A 15,578-nucleotide genomic window follows, 5' to 3' on the forward strand; every position below is an offset into this window, starting at 1 on the left:
AGAGAGGGTTGATGATGGTGATGGAGTTGGTGTTCTTTCTGATGGCCTAGATTCAGTATTTCGTTGATATAACAGTGGGATTCCCTGACTGCTGTGGCCTTGCAACGACACCTCAACATTTGCTGCTGTGCTAACCGGTGGGCTTACAGTGGGGGAAACAATGTAGCGTTGCTGACTACCTTCTTTGTGATCAGTTGCACATGTGGCACTTGAGGTTTGGTGTTGTGTCCACGCTTGCAAGTGCATGGTGGTTAAATGTCTAAGCATGCAACTGGTATTCAAATTTTTCAGATTTTTCCCTCGGCTATAGGTCTTTGCGCACTTCTTACAGATAACCTTGGCCTGATCATGAGGATTTTCTTCAAAAAAGTGCCACACTGCACTCTTCCTACTTTGGCAGACATTTTGGGGCCTAGCACGCTGTGATCTTTTGACCCTCTGGACAAGCTGTCCAGCAACTCTTTTGATTTTTGGAACCTGTCTTTGGAGTGCTCCGGGCCTGCCAGATAACCGCTGTTGCGATGTCGATGTCTGCTGTGGATGCTCCTCATCTGAGCTATTGGAAGCAGCACCCTCTTCCCCCAATGGATGCCAATCTGGGTCAACAACTGGGTCATCCATCACCTCCTCTTCAATGTCATGTGCACCTTCCTGTGTCACCGTGTATGGTGGTATAGTGTGCGGGAAGGGGCACCAGAGTCTCATCAGGGTCAGAATCTGGCTCTGTACACTGCGAGGACAATGTAGTGCTCTGAGTGAATGTACCAGCAGAATCATCTATCAGCGGCTGTGCATCAGTGCACTCCATGTCAGATTCATCTTGGCCTGGGTAATTCACCATTTCACTTGATAATCCAGGCATGGTATATTAAAACAGCTACATGGAGTAATCAGTAGTATGGCCTGCGACATCCTTCAATCTTGGTTGGGGTGAAGGACACAAGGAAAGGTGTGGTTCATGAACATGAGCCTCCAATGACGACTCAGTGCTTTTACTTTTTACAACTTCAGAAGAGGAGGCGATAGAGCTGGAGGCTGAGTCAGCAATGTAAGACAAAACTTTTTCCTGATGCTCTGGCTTTAAAAGCGGTTTGCCAACTCCTAGAAAACTAAGCCTTTGAAGCCTTATGGAGCCAGACGATGACGCAGGCTCAACACCTCCTGCATTCGGTCCTATTTTGCTCTTGCCACTACCATCAGATCCACCACCAATACCATCATTACCAGCTGCCAACCCCCGCCCAATTCCACGGCCTCTTCCACCAGCCTTCCTCATTTTTTGTAGAAATGTAGACAAAATCCAACAAACTATTTAGTAATGTAAAACAAGGTACAAGGTGTCTATAGGACAGGGGAGATTTTGAATTTCTGCGCACACTTGTGGACACTGGACACTTATGGATTGTGTGAGGCCCACTGAATATCACAGCGCTATGTCACAGGCTCGATGGCACAGGTGTGAAAAAAGTGACTACAGGATAAGGGAGATTTTGAATTTCTGCACACACTAGTGGACACTGGACACTTTTGGATTGTGTGAGGCCCACTGGATATCAGAGCGCTATGTCACAGGCTCGATGGCACAGGTGTGAAAAAAGTGACTACAGGATCACAGAGATTTTGAATTTCTGCACACACTAGTGGACACTGGACACTTTTGGATTGTGTGAGGCCCACTGAATATCAGAGCGCTATGTCACAGGCTCGATGGCACAGGTGTGAAAAAAGTGACTACAGGATAAGGGAGATTTTGAATTTCTGCACACACTAGTGGACACTGGACACTTTTGGATTGTGTGAGGCCCACTGAATATCAGAGCGCTATGTCACAGGCTCGTGGCACAGGTGTGAAAAAACTGACTACAGGATAAGGGAGATTTTGAATTTCTGCACACACTAGTGGACACTGGACACTTTTGGATTGTGTGAGGCCCACTGAATATCAGAGCGCTATGTCACAGGCTCGATAGCACAGGTGTGAAAAAAGTGACTACAGGATCACAGAGATTTTGAATTTCTGCACACACTAGTGGACACTGGACACTTTTGGATTGTGTGAGGCCCACTGAACATCAGAGCGCTATGTCACAGGCTCGATGGCACAGGTGTGAAAAAAGTGACTACAGGATAAGGGAGATTTTGAATTTCTGCACACACTAGTGGACACTGGACACTTTTGGATTGTGTGAGGCCCACTGAATATCAGAGCGCTATGTCACAGGCTCGATGGCACAGGTGTGAAAAAAGTGACTACAGGATCACAGAGATTTTGAATTTCTGCACACACTAGTGGACACTGGACACTTTTGGATTGTGTGAGGCCCACTGAATATCAGAGAGCTATGTCACAGGCTCGATGGCACAGGTGTGAAAAAAGTGACTACAGGATAAGGGAGATTTTGAATTTCTGCACACACTAGTGGACACTGGACACTTTTGGATTGTGTGAGGCCCACTGAATATCAGAGCGCTATGTCACAGGCTCGTGGCACAGGTGTGAAAAAAGTGACTACAGGATAAGGGAGATTTTGAATTTCTGCACACACTAGTGGACACTGGACACTTTTGGATTGTGTGAGGCCCACTGAATATCAGAGCGCTATGTCACAGGCTCGATGGCACAGGTGTGAAAAAAGTGACTACAGGATCACAGAGATTTTGAATTTCTGCACACACTAGTGGACACTGGACACTTTTGGATTGTGTGAGGCCCACTGAATATCAGAGCGCTATGTCACAGGCTCGATGGCACAGGTGTGAAAAAAGTGACTACAGGATAAGGGAGATTTTGAATTTCTGCACACACTAGTGGACACTGGACACTTTTGGATTGTGTGAGGCCCACTGAATATCAGAGCGCTATGTCACAGGCAGAAATTGGCTAGTGTATCACAAACTACAAGGTGTATGTAGAATTGGGCAGAATAGGAATCTCCCTAGAGTGTAGGTCTGTAAGAACGGAACAAGTCCTCCACTTATCCTTCCACAGTGACACACAGATAGCTTCACTGTGGCCGTGATAACAGCCGTTACACGGTACTCAGAGGAGCGTGCACGTACACGGCTGTCCGGTGTACGTAAAATTGTCAAGCTCCGTGTTTTTTAAGTATACGAACTGACACACGCTGTCTCTCTATAGTTTTGATTGTGATCAAACAGCAAATATATTTAACTGTTTGAAAGCTAGACAAAACTAGTAGGTGCAGGTCTGTAGGAACGGAACATGTCCTCGACTTATTCTCACAGAGTGACACACAGGTAGCTTCACTGTGGCTGTGATAACAGCCATTACACGGTACTGTGTGAGGAGCGTACACCGCTGTATGGTGTGAAAAAATGCACGCTCAGTACCTCAGCAGGACAAAAAAAAAATTGGGATTGCTTTTAAAAAAGCAGTTTGCAGAGCAGTGGGTAAACAGCAATGCAGCTGTCAGGAAGCCTTAGAAGGCAGCCTAACAACCAACACCGCTGATCCACCACATCGCGAAGCGATTCCGCCGCGGTAAAAACCGCAGCATTAGTACAGCATTGCGGAATCCCATAGGAATGCATGGGATGCTTATTTTTCGCGTTTTCGCGGCAAAATCGCGCGGTTAAAACCGCTGCGGAAATGCGAAAAAAACGCCACGTGTGAACTCAGCCTGAGCAGTACTTCTCAGCCGCCTGGCCCCCTGCTTGATTTTATGGAGCCAGGATTCCGCCAGAGAGACGCCAATGACGCAAAAAACTCGTCTACCGAGCATAAAGATGGAGAACCAGTTGGTAGGGAGAAGGCCCAGGATTGGGGATCACCCTAAAGAAGGGAGACTATAATCCCCACACGATGTTCCACACTCCCTGATGAACGAGGGTGGAGCCTGAAGTATAACTTGCAGGCCTTCTTATCCCCTTTCTGCCATATGACGTACTATCCCGTCCATGTGCCCTGGGACTTAATTCCCAGGGACAGGATAGTACGTCGTGGTGAGCGCCGCTGATCGCAGCCAGGTGCCAGCTGATTATCACAGCTGACACCCAGCACAATGTGTCAGGGGCGGTCACGGACCGCCCCAACACGTTAACCCCTTGTACACCGCGATCAAACATGGTCGCGGTGTACCGGGGGTTAAAGGGAAGCATCGGCAGGGAGGGGGCTCCCTCCGTGCTTCCCTGAGCCCCCCACAGCAGCGCAATGTGCAGCGCTGCTGCGGGGGGCTCTTTCCCTACAGGCCCTCGGATCCAAGATGGCAACGGGGACCTTCGGGGGCCTGTATGGAGCTGGCTTCCTCAGTGCCTGCAAAGCGCAGGCATGAGGAAGTCTGCGTCTATGCCTGTGACAGATCGCTGATCTGTCACAGTGATCTGTGATGTGACAGATCAGGGATCTGTCACAGGACAGTGATATCCCAACTGGGACAATGTAATAAAGTAAAAAAAAGTGTAAAAATAATTTTAAAAAAAATCGCCAAATAAATGAGTAAAAAAATAAAAAATATTCCCCAATAAATTCATTTTTTGAAAATGAAAAAAAAACAAAACAATAAAAGTACACATATTTGGTATCACTGCGTCCGTAACGACCCGCCCTATAAAACTGTCCCATTAGTTAACCCCTTAAAAAATAAAAATAAAAAACGAAGCAAAAAATAATGATTTATTATCATTCCACCGAACAAAAAGTGCAATAACGCGCGATCAAAAAGACTCATATAAATATCCATGGTACCGCTAAAAACGACAGCTTGTCCTGCAAAAAACGAGCCACAATACAGCATCATCCGCAAAAAAATAAAAAAGTTATAGCTCGCAGAATAAAGCGATGCAAAAACAATTATTTTTTATATAAAATAGTTTTCATTGCATAAAACCTCCAAAACATAAAAAAAGACCTAAATGAGGTAACCGTACTGACCCGAAGAATAAAACTGCGTTATCAATTTTACCGCACACGGAACGGTGTAAACGCACCCCCCCAAAAGAAATTCATGAAACGCTGGTTTTTGTTCATTCTGCGTCCCAAAAATCGGAATAAAAAGCGATCAAAAAATGTCATGTGCCCGAAAATGGTACCAATAAAAATGTCAACTTGTCCCACAAAGAAAAAGACCTCACATGACTCGGTGGGTCAAAATACTGAAAAATTATAGCTCTCAATATGCGGTGATGCAAAAACTATTTTTACAATAAAAAGCATCTTTTAGCATGTGACAGCTGCCAAACATAAAAACCGCCATAAAGAGTAAATCAAACCCCCCGTTATCTCCCCCTTAGTTAGGGAAAAATAATAAAATTAAAAAAATGTATTTATTTCCATTTTCCCATTAGGGTTAGGGCTAGGGTTAGGGCCAGGGCTAGGGTTAGGGCCAGGGTTAGGGTTAGGGTTAGGGCTAGGGTTAGGGCTGAGATTAGGGTTAGGGGTGTGTTGGGGTTAGGGTTGGAGTTATAATTGGGGTTTTTTCACTGTTTGGGCACATGCTCTCCAAATGCAACATGGCGTCTGATCTCAATTCCAGCCAATTCTGCGTTGAAAAAGTCAAATGGTGCTTCTTCCCTTCCAAGCTCTGCCATGCACCCAAACAGTGTTTTACCCCCACATATATGGTATCAGCATACTCAGGACAAATTGCTAAACAACTTTTGGGGTCCAACTTATCCTGTTACCCTTAGGAAAATAAAAAATTGGGGGCAAAAATATCATTTTTGTGGAAAAAAAAATATTTTTTTATTTTCACGCCCAGGCATTATAAACTTCTGTGAAACACTTTGGGGTACAGAGTGCTCACCACACATCTAGATAGGTTCCGTTGGGGGTCTAGTTTCCAAAATGGGGTCACTTGTGGGGAGTTTCAATAGTTTAGGTACATCAGGGGCTCTCCAAACGCACATGACACCCGCAGACCAATCCATCAAAGTCTGCATTCCAAAACGTCACTACTTCCCTTCCGAGCCCCGACGTGTGCCCATACAGTAGTTTTCTCCCACATATGGGGTGTCAGCATACTCAGGACAAATTGGACAACAACTTTTGGGGTCCAATTTCTCCTGTTACCATTGGGAAAATAAAAAAATTGGAGACTAATTGATCATGTTTGTGGAAAAAAATACGATTTTTTTATTTTCACGCCTGGGCATTATAAACTTCTGTGAAGCCCTTGGGGGTTCAAAGTGCTCACCACACATCTAGATAAGTTCCTTAGGGGGTCTAGTTTCCAAAATGGGGTCATATGTGGGGGGTTTCCACTGTTTAGGTACATTAGGGGCTCTCCAAAGGCAACATGACACCTGCCGACCATTCCATCAAAGTCTGAATTCCAAAACGTCACTACTTCCCTTCCGAGCCCCGACGTGTGCCCATACAGTCGTTTTCTCCCACATATGGGGTGTCAGCGTACTCAGGACAAATTGGACAACAACTTTTGGGGTCCAATTTCTCCTGTTACCCTTAGGAAAATAAAAAAAATGGGGACTAAAAGATGATGTTTGTTGAAAAAATACGATTTTTTTATTTTCACGCCCGGGCGTTATAAACTTCTGTGAAGCACTGAGGGGTTCAAAGTGCTCACCACACATCTAGATAAGTTCCTTGGGGGGTCTAGTTTCCAAAATGGTGTCATTTGTGGGGGTTCTACTGTTTTGGTACATCAGGGGTTTTCCAATCGCGACATGGTGTCCGATCTCAATTCCAGCCAAAAACGTCAAATGGCGCTGCTTCCCTTCCGAGCTCTGCCATGCGCCCAAATAGTCTTTTACACCCACATATGGGGTATCAGCATACTCAGGACAAATTGCACCATAACTTTTAGCGTCTTGTTACCCTTGGAAAAATAAAAATTGGGGGTGAAAAGATCATTTTTGTGGAAAAAATATGATTTTTTAATTGTACCGCTGTACGTTATAAACTTCTGTGAAGCCCTTGTATGTTGAAAGTTCTCACCACATATCTAGATAAGTTCCTTGGGGGGTCTAGTTTCCAAAATGGGGTCACTTGTGGGGGGTTTCCACTGTTTAGGTACATCAGGGGCTCTCCAAACGCGACATGGCGTTCGATCTGAATTCCAGCCAATTTTGCATTGAAAAAGTCAAACGGCGCTCCTTCCCTTCTGAGGACTGCCATGCGCCGAAACAGTGGTTCCCCCCACATATCAGGTATCAGCGTACTCAGGACTAATTGCACAATAACATGTGCAGTCCAATTTCTCCTGTTACCCTTGGTAAAATAAAATAAATTGAACCTGAAATATTTCTTTTGTGAAAAAAGTTAAATGTTCATTTTTTTTAAATATTCAAAAAATTCCTGTGACGCACCTAAAGTGTTAATAATCTTCTTGATTGTGGTTTTGAGCACCTTAAGGGGTGCAGTTTTTAGAATGTTGTCACTTTGGGGTATTTTCTATCATATCAAAGTGGCTTCAAATGTGATGTGGTCCGTAAAAATAAAATGGTGTTGCAAAAATGAGAAATCGATGGTCAATTTTTAACCCTTATAACTTCCTAACAAAAAAAAATTTTGGTTCCAAAATTGTGCTGATGTAAAGTAAACATGTGGGAAATGTTATTTATTACATTTTTTGGGTGCCGTATCTCTGTGATTTAAGGGCATAAAAATTCAAATTTGGAAAATTGCGAAATTTTCAAAATTTTTGCCAAATTTCCATTTTTTTCACAAATAAACGCAAGTTATATGAATGAAATTTTACCACTATCATGAAGTACAATATGTCACTAGAAAACAATAGTAGAAACTGAAATATCATCCCCTGAGGAAGAAGTTTTTAACTTTGAAACGCGTAGGGAAATAAATGTATTAACCACACAACTTGTGAGGAGTGATGGTCTGGTAGCGCACATTTAATCCATAAAAATTCCCTGCTTGAACTAGAAAACAATGTCAGAATCACCAGGATCCATGAAAGTGTTTCAGAGTTATAACCTCATAAAGGGACAGTGGTCAGAATTGTAAAAATTGGCCCGGTCATGAACGTGCAAACCACCCTTGGGGCTTAAGGGGTTAAATACCAAAAATGTATTTCTCCTTCCAGAGAACCAGTCAGGGAGAGACATTTTGGGTTCTGTTAGAACCTGCAACTGAGCTGAGGCCCAGATCCCCGTCAACTTCTGCAGCTGCTGCACCACCTCACCACGCAACACCTTAAGCTCATCAGTGAGGGTCTGAAGCGGTTGAACAAAGGCCTGCATTTGGGACATGTCTCACCAGAAAAAATGGGAGGGTTGGTTATAATGTCATGAAGTGACTGGCCCTATGTGACATGACCCAACAATCGGTCGGTCACTAAATGGTAAAAGAAACAAGGGAACACCGGGGAAACAATTACAATGGTGGGTCCTGCGATAGGGAGTGGGGAAATGGGCACCTTCTGCACCCTCCTGAGGATGTGCCCTGCTCTTGCTAGCATCCCTATACAGGTTCTCTCAACCTGTTGCCGAGCAGGATAACTTAGCCCTCACTTGCCCTGCACCTATCCCTAAGTAGGGAATTGTCAAGTGAAGACACTGGTCCCACCGCTGCACTAATACAACACAAGGTAAGGATAGACAGACAGTAAAAGGAACAGGGTAACAAAAACCATACTTGGCTTTCTCTGCTGCAATGCAATACACAGCAGGGTAAGGCCCGGATAACAGCATTCAGCTGAAGCACCACTGCACCAGCAACCTCCTGTCTTCAGCACGGTTGGTATCCAAAAGGACCTGCATAACCAACCGTCAGCTGATGCATCAGGTGACCTTTTAAAGGAAGGTGGTAGTGGTTACCACCTGCATCAGCAAACTCACCAGCAGCAATGCAATTACATCAGCGGCCATCGGGGGGAAAAACAGACATTAACCCCCGGTGGAAAGAAAGGAAAAAAGTTTATATGTAAGAATCCATATCTGCCAGAGATCCAAAAATGGATCGTGACACTTACATTATTTTTTTTTAAAAAAAGGAAATGCTAAATTGCAATAATTATAATCACTGGCTCTAAACTCATTGCCACTGCAAAAATATCTCTGGTGGTCTCCGGCCAGGATGGGAAGTAATGAAGTCCTATACTTTGGTCACCTGATCGCTGAGTCTGCAGCTGTCAGTTGAGTGGAATGGGACTCAATTGCTCGTGTATCTGATGTCCCTTTCCAGTCAAATATCTGCTGTAGCCAATCACAAGCTTCATCAGGTGACCAAATTTTAGGACTTTATCACTTCCTATCCCGAAAGGAACCATCAGAGTGGCAGGCGTTAGATCACCAGAGGTTAGTATGCCTTCTCTTGTCATTTTGTATTGTTCCAATATTACAAAAATCAATTTTGTAAGTCGGACAACCCCTTTGTTATGATACAGGATAGGAATTATTTTGCAATGATCCTCAAAAATGTTTCTAAAGCTTCATAAGGGGATTTGTTATGAACGCCTGATGCGCGACTTTTTTCAGTCCAGGATATTTTAAGCATTCAAGACTAGAGGATCAAAAGGAAACTGGCCAATAAAATTGCACTAAATTTGCAAATTGTCTGTTGTGTGGACAGCTCAACAATGTGTATTCAGATGTGCAAGAAAATAGACTAGGCAAATCTCACTCTATTTGGGCCTTTGATTCAAGAATAGAGTGTGAAATGTTAGTTTTGTACATTTCCCGTTAATGTTTGCTTCTATAAAATTTTTAAGCTTGAAAAAAATGTTAAAAAACTTTTTTTATATATATTTTAACTAATGTTTTTGGAAATAATACAGCGCTGCCCTTTTATTAGTGTATGTGATGGAACATGTATGTGATATTAGTGATTGCAGTTAGAGATGTGACAGTGTACATGTCCATTTTAGGATAACTTGGTCAGGCATTGTGGTACAACAGAGATTGACCATTTATTTGTTTTTTTTGACCACGTTCACACTTTCAGTATTTGGTCAATATTTTACATCAGTATTTGTAACTCAAAAATAGAAGAGATAAGCGAATATTTTCAGCTCCCTCCTTATTCGGGATGTTATAGCTCTTGCCTAACAAGCTACCGCGGGAACCCAGTTACCTGGATCGCTCCGGTTGATCAGCTGTTCGGCACCCCAGCTGCATGTGTTGCAGCTGTGTGACTTCCACAGCATATGCATGGAAGCCTGTTTGTTGGGCTCTCCATACATGTGTTGTGACTGTGACACAGCCGCAACACATGCAGCTGCGGTGCTGAACAGCTGGAGCGATCCAGGTATCTGGGTTCCGTGGCAGCTTGTTCGGGAAGCGTTAGAGCTTGCTGAATAAGGAGGGAGGTGAAGATATTCGATCATTTCTGGTCAAAACCAGGAGAGGAACAATCGGAAGAAAAGTATAACAGAAACATGTCACCCACATCCGGTTTTGGCTTACAAATACAGATGGAAAATACTAACCAAATACTGAATGTGTTTGAACGTGACCTAATAGCCTGTCTCTCTCAGCTGAAGAAACTCGGACAGCCTATGTTAGACTCAATTTACAAGTACCAAAAAATTGTGGAATTTACCTGCAAATTTACACAAGCAAAATTCATCATGATTTATAGTAATAGACAGTAAAAGCCTATGAGTGAAATTTTAACAAATATTTACATGTCGTGGAATTTTTTTTCACACAATAATTAACCTGCAGTATGAATTTAAAAAATTGTAGCATGTAAATTCCTATTACAGACTTTCATTATGGCCCTTCTTTTTATTACTCGCGAAGACAATTGTCAGGGTTGGGACTGTTCTGAGTCTATTTGGACTAAACAACTGCCTCCTGGCTCTAGCATCCTGGCTATTTTATGATCAGTCAGTTTCTGACTGACAGTGAACTGGCATTAGGCTGTCTGATTAGTTCAGCAGTCAGGTTAAACTTACACCATAAACAGCAGAGGTTTAAAGACAATGCTAGATTTCTGTAAGTATACTGGTACAGATCAGCTGATCTTTTGAAATTCAAATTTGCTATCTTCGATGAATTCTCCCCCCCAAAATTTGATTTGCAGCAAACAAATATGAATGAATCTCTATAATGGAAAGTTTGTAATTGCTCAGAAAATACATCTGGAGGAGAGAAGAGAGAGAACCCCGCTGACCATAAAATCTTACACTCTACAGAAGAGGAGAGGGCCACACTGTTCAAAAGAGCTAACACTCTGCAGAAGAGAAGAGGGCCACACTGTTCATAAGAGCTTACACTCTACAGAAGAGGGGAGGGCCACACTGTTCATAAGAGCTTACACTCTGCAGAAGAGAAGAGGGCCACACTGTTCATAAGAGCTTACACTCTACAGAAGAGGGGAGGGCCACACTGTTCAAAAGAGCTTACACTCTACAGAAGACGGGAGGGCCACACTGTTCAAAAGAGCTTATACTCTACAGAAGAGGAGAGGGCCACACTGTTCATAAGAGCTTACACTCTACAGAAGAGGAGAGGGCCACACTGATCAAAAGAGCTAACACTCTACAGAAGAGGAGAGGGCCACACTGTTCATAAGAGCTTACACTCTACAGAAGAGGAGAGGGCCACACTGTTCAAAAGAGCTAACACTCTACAGAAGAGGAGAGGGCCACACTGTTCATAAGATCTTACACTCTACAGAAGAGAAGAGGGTCACACTGTTCATAAGAGCTTAGACTCTACAGAAGAGGAGAGGGCCACACTGTTCATAAGAGCTTACACTCTACAGAAGAGGAGAGGGCCACACTGTTCATAAGAGCTTACACTCTACAGAAGAGGAGAGGGCCACACTGTTCATAAGAGCTTACACTCTACAGAAGAGGAGAGGGCCACACTGTTCATAAGAGCTTACACTCTACAGAAGAGGAGAGGGCCACACTGTTCATAAGAGCTTACACTCTACAGAAGAGGGGAGGGCCACACTGTTCAAAAGAGCTTACACTCTACAGAAGAGGAGAGGGCCACACTGTTCATAAGAGCTTATACTCTACAGAAGAGGAGAGGGCCACACTGTTCATAAGAGCTAACACTCTGCAGAAGAGGAGAGGGCCACACTGTTCATAAGAGCTTACACTCTACAGAAGAGGAGAGGGCCACACTCACACTGTTCATAAGAGCTTACACTCTACAGAAGAGGAGAGGGCCACACTGTTCAAAAGAGCTTACACTCTACAGAAGAGGAGAGGGCCACACTGTTCATAAGAGCTTACACTCTACAGAAGAGGAGAGGGCCACACTGTTCATAAGAGCTTACACTCTACAGAAGAGGAGAGGGCCACACTGTTCAAAAGAGCTAACACTCTACAGAAGAGGAGAGGGCCACACTGTTCATAAGAGCTTACACTCTACAGAAGAGGAGAGGGCCACACTGTTCAAAAGAGCTTACACTCTACAGAAGAGGAGAGGGCCACACTGTTCAAAAGAGCTTACACTCTACAGAAGAGGAGAGGGCCACACTGTTCATAAGAGCTTACACTCTACAGAAGAGGAGAGGGCCACACTGTTCATAAGAGCTTACACTCTACAGAAGAGGAGAGGGCCACACTGTTCATAAGAGCTTACACTCTACAGAAGAGGAGAGGGCCACACTGTTCATAAGAGCTTACACTCTACAGAAGAGGAGAGGGCCACACTGTTCAAAAGAGCTAACACTCTACAGAAGAGGAGAGGGCCACACTGTTCATAAGAGCTTATGTAGGGAAGGTGACCTGACGGACGGACGGACTAGTCAGAGTGAAGAAAGATAGGTTTGCACAGTGTAGGTAGGAGACAGTGATTACAGTGGGGAAACAACTAGGAAAGTGTAGTGGACGTGCAGTACCTTGGGATGACCATTAGATGGCAGGGTGGAGTGTGAGCAAAGGACTTTACAGCAGCTTAGGGCTTTAGAAACCGTTGGTCATGGGGGGCGAGGTGACAGTTAGTGACAGTTTCAAGGAACCGGGGAAGTTATAAATACTGAGGGAGGGTTCCAGAAAGTTCCAGTCCCCAGGGGGAGCCCAGGTGACAGGAGGACTTCGCCAGTCTGTGTGCCCTGAGGAGAATCCGACCAAGGGGACTGAGGAGAGGAAACGTCAGGGGGTGGTCCTGACAGAAAGATACCGCAGAAGAGACGAGGCAGTGAGTGCCATATACCGTATTTGACACGACGACTGACCAGTGAAAGCGCTGTTGGTTATTGGGCCTAGGGCGGCCACAGTGGCGGACCTGTCAGGAGCGTCGAACAAGTGAAGGAGGGACAGTACGCATATGTACGTCCCTATTGTAAAAGTACGGTGTGTAAACGGCTCTGGAAACGGAGGGCCGATAAGTGAAGAAACGTGCGGTGTGCTGCGGAGGCCGTCAGGCGGACGGCAAGTAATGAAATAAACTTGGACCTGTTGCACCCAGAATCTGCCTCATCGAGTCTCTGTTATCATCTCTGCACGGTACAAAAGTAGGACCACCCCCCCCCAGCTCGGCACCCCACCACCGACACTACATTTGGCGTAGTCGGCAGGATAGCCGCCGCTAATACGCTATCTTCTGCGGCAGGCCTGCAACTGAAGGACTGAGGAAAACTTGGACTGCTCTATTTCGGATTATAAACACCTGTGGACTAAAAATTACTGACCTGTGGATTACAAATTGGGACGCTGTGTCGGATCTGTGTTGCTTGCAGAGGATCCAAGGCAGTAGCTGATTCTGCCCAAGATGGCGGTATTGCTTCAGCGCAGAGGAGAGGTCCGGGTGTTTGCAGTTGTTCAGAATGGACTGGGACCCCCTTCAACGTACCCCAAAAGGAAGCAATATATGCCCGGAGACCGACGTTTCCATATATTGGACCCTGGCAGATGGATGGAAAGGTCTGCCAACGCCCCACCCAGCAGGAGGAGTGGCACAGAAGAAAAACTTGGCTGCGGCTGTCTGACGCCATTCGAGTGCTGCCCAACGGACGGTATGAGATGCTGCGGGTGTCGGGGCATCGGCCGCCTAGAGTGGCAATGGCGGCGAGAGATGGAGCTGCACCAGAAGTCATCTTCAGATTTACGGGCAGGCAGCGGGATGCTGAGCCGGGGAGCGGAGCCTGAGGGGAGTCAGCGAGAACGGCTGCCACCAATACCAGCAGAGGACTTCTCAGCGGAGCCCCCGAGTCCGGAGGGAAGGCCCGCAGGACAGTGGAGCAAGGAACGGAGGCTGCGGGGGAAACTGCGTGATGATGAAACGGAGGCCGCAGCGCCGGGGAAGGTGAGAGTACCCCCGGCCCTACCAGTGCCTCCGCAAGCGGCCCCCACCATTCTGCTGCAGCACGCGGCCCCCTGCGCACCGGAAGGCCTAGTTACCACGGGCCCCGTGGTGTATGCAGAGCTGAGCGAGGTCCCCGCTCATGTCCCCGAACTACCCCGCCTGAAGTCACCAGTGCAGAGCTCACCCAAAGAAGATGCTGCTGCGCTTTCCCTGCTAATAGCAGCTGCATTGTTGAAATCGGCCGTTACTCCGACTCCGTTGGAAGTAGTGGATGCGGCCTGTCCTGAGGCCGCGGTTATGCCGCTGCTGGAGTCGGCTGCGACCGATTTAGCGGGCCCTGTGATTCCAGCCCCCGAGGACCCGGTTCTCCCCATTTGCCACCTGACCCCAGCGGCTGCTGGGCCGCAGAAATCTTCGGCCGTTTCTGTCTTGCGGTCTTTTTCAGCGGAGTCCCGCCCACCGGACTCCAGGGCCCGTGCTGTTCCCTCCGTGTGGGAAGCGGAGGTGATCAGGAAGAAAAAGGCCCGGGAGCAGGAAGTGTGGAACCTGCTCCACACTCAAGGAGAGGCCGTCATGGAAAAGAAGAGGACTTGAATGGACACCCTCAGTATCCCCGTGGAGCCCTCACCTCTGTCCATTGAGAGTGGTATAGACTGTCAGGAGTTCGATGCACCGTTGTGCAGATTATAAGGACAGTTGCATTTAGAAAAAAGTTTTGTTGTTGTTTAACTGATGCAACTATTTTCTCTCTCTTTCTTTCTTCTTTCTATGTTCTTTATATACGAAAATATGTTTACCTGACAGAACGGGGATACGGAAAAGTGGAGGAGTGTCCAGGTCCAAGGAAGGGGGGGAGGAAGAAAGAGGAAATGCAATGTTATGTTATATTTTGGTTTTAAAAGTAAGAAAATGAAAAAAAAAAAATTATAAAAAAATGGGTACTTGTGCTATTATAAAGTTGTATGATGTATAATATGCAAAGTAAAATGCAACAGGTCCGGGTTAAGGGAAGGTCTGCGGGACCAAAGGAAAGTGTGAGATCCGGTAGGGATCTAAGAGTTGAGGTCTGGGAGACCGGGACGCCGACCATGACATGTAATTGAAAGAAGGAAAATGAATGGGAAGATGTGAGAAAGACAGCCGTCCTAGGTCAGGTCCCCGACACCACGGACACCCCTGAAGAAGGAAAGGCGGGCGCCGGCAATGATCTGGTAGGTGAGTGGCCTCGATCATGGCATACCGGATAGTGAAAGGTAACAGTAGGGGAGAGTAGGGGAAAGATACACGCCGTAGAGAGAAAATGGGTGTACCTTGCCCAATTTGAAAGACGTTGTCATGTGGCGTGCGCGCTGGTGAGTAGCAGTAGGCTGCTCAGAGCATAGTGCTCCCAGTATGGTTCGGCCCCCGCAGATAGTGGGTTTGGCTCAACTTCTGGT

This window comes from Dendrobates tinctorius, unplaced genomic scaffold (genome assembly GCF_039654945.1).
Source record: "Dendrobates tinctorius isolate UK_male_01 unplaced genomic scaffold, ASM3965494v1 ptg000245l, whole genome shotgun sequence".
NCBI lineage: Eukaryota > Metazoa > Chordata > Amphibia > Anura > Dendrobatidae > Dendrobates > Dendrobates tinctorius.